Genomic DNA, 2324 nt, shown 5'->3' with positions numbered 1-2324 from the left:
ACAAAGTTAAGAGACTCAGACTCCAAATTCGTTGATTCTATAACTTCACATGGTGAAACCAACGGTAAGTGTGTCCATTCCATCAAGTTCAGATCTCTTTCTTCATCTGTTTTCTTTCTCCTTCAGCAACCTTCTCACATTAACTCTATCCCCTGATTCTTCTTGTCACAAACTAAAGCTTTGCCAGGGGCATCAAGCTTTCATTGCTAAACCATGTGGAAACCAGAGAGTCTTTCTACTTCAGAGAAAGGGGAAAGGAACTGATGTTTATTGAGACTTCAATGCCAGATCAAACATCTGGGGACCTTGAGAAAGTTAATGATTTGATGCAAATCCAGGTGTCTAAGAATTCAGTACTCCTTTAAAATAAGCATACAAACAAGAGTTCACAATTTATTTAGGAGAGAGAGCATGCACCACTTAGAAGAAAGTGAAACGGAATGATTCAGATGGCAGTTCCCTGTCTCCCTAACTTCCAGAGCAATTCAGCTCTGGCCCCAAACTTGCATTTCCGCCCAGAAAACAAAAACCTGTAGTGTAGTGAAATCTAACAATAATTGAGTATGATCTTTGGGGAATGGGAGGGTCTCACTCCTTTCCCAAGAATTTGGTCAAAGTATTTATTCTGACCCTACACCACAACCTCCCTGATAAGAATTCTGAGTTTTAAAAAAATCCTGTCTTGTTACATTTCCAAGGATGTTTTGTCATGTCAATGATGTATTAGGACCCTGTATTCATCTTCTAAGCTATGTACCAATTACAAAAAAACATAGTGGTTTAAAACAACACCCATTTATTGTCTCACAGTTTCTGTGCACCACAAGTCTGGGTACAAGCTAACTGAGTCTTCTGCTCAGGGTTTCACCAGACTGAAATCAAGGTGTCAGCCAGACTGGAAGCTTATCTGAGGCTTGAGGTCCTCTTTCAAGATCACTAGTTATTGGCAGAATTCTGTTACTTCAGTTTCCTTTTTTTTTTTTTCCTGGCAGTTGGCCACAGATCACTCTCCTAGAGACCACCCTCATGTACTTGGCATGTGGCCTCTCCATAGGCAGGTCACAGTATTGTTGTTTGTTTCTTGAAGGCCAGCAAGAAAATCTCTCAGACCTCTTTTAAGGACACATCTCTTTAGGTCCAGACCACCCAGAATGATCTCTCTTTTGATTAGCTTAAATTTAACTGGTTAGGAACCTTAATCACATCTGCAAAACATCATCACCTTTGCCATATAACATAATTGAATCATGAGAGTGCTATCCTTTCATATTCACAGGTCCCACTCACAATGAGGAAGAGGTGATTAAATATGTATGTACACCAGGGGTAAGGAATCTTGCCTTAGAATTTTGCCTACCAGAGGCCTGCTTGGAGAGAGACGCCCAGCTCACCCACTCCTTGACCTAGCCGTTGTTCCAAGCTTTGTGTTAGAAATGCCTTATATGTCTCCCTAGAAATTCTCCCCTGATAAGCTCATAAGCAAATCTAATTGTTTTTATAATCCCAATTTTTATTTGTTTCTAGATTCACAAAGAAACCCTGGGCATTGCAGAGTTTTGTGAGTGATGGGCAGCTAGCAGCCAGAGATTTCCCCCTAGGGGATATAGGACTGGGGGATGTCTGATGTGTATTCCTATTAGCAATAATTGCACCTCGAATAAACCTCATTGGCTACGTACTTCCACTGCATAAAGCTGTGCTGTGTATTCTAAAAGGGCATTATGTAGACCCTGCTTCTTGTGGCTACCCTTAGATGGGAACAGGACAAAAATATCAATCTTTCTCATAGAAATCATGCTAGTAGCCTTTTCATAAAAGAAAGAGAGAGAGGAGAAAGAAGGAAGGGAGGGAGGGAGGAAGAAAAGAGTGAGTTTGCTCTATTCTAGTCTATGACATCTTTATTGGACTACAAGGGGAACTATTTACTGTATCAATTAACAAGAAAAAGAAACACTTCCTTCTGACCTGAAGTACTGTTGATCCTAATTACTACTGCCACGCTATCCTTCCCAGAATACTGCTTTCAACAAGTCATTCTCCTATTCAAGGACCACCAATGGTATCCCATATCCTATCACATCAAGTCAACTTTCCATATCAATTTCATTTGTCTCAGTCTGGCACTCAAAGCCTATAATCTGGTCATATCAGTTAATAAACAAAATTTCCCAAAACTGCTTACCACAATTCCACTATAACACTTACCACTATAACCTTCTGCTGTCCCACAAACAAAAACATACATTCTTTTTGCCATCATCAGCCTATTATGCCTTCACTTGTTCTTCTTCCCTACCAACACCGGGCCATTTAATGCTCCTATT

At 40.3% G+C, this 2324-nt stretch overlaps 1 pseudogene; it reads right to left on the bottom strand.

Annotated features, from left to right (window-relative positions):
* Positions 1-1569: 1569 nt before the first annotated feature.
* LOC141572024 (U4 spliceosomal RNA) lies at positions 1570-1696 on the bottom strand (annotated as a pseudogene).
* Between the last annotated feature and the right edge of the window lie 628 nt (positions 1697-2324).

The sequence above is a fragment of the Rhinolophus sinicus genome, chromosome 2 (assembly GCF_057876585.1).
Source record: "Rhinolophus sinicus isolate RSI-liver-muscle chromosome 2, RSI-T2T, whole genome shotgun sequence".
In the NCBI taxonomy this organism is placed as follows: domain Eukaryota; kingdom Metazoa; phylum Chordata; class Mammalia; order Chiroptera; family Rhinolophidae; genus Rhinolophus; species Rhinolophus sinicus.
This window is presented reverse-complemented; position numbering and strand designations above follow the sequence as displayed.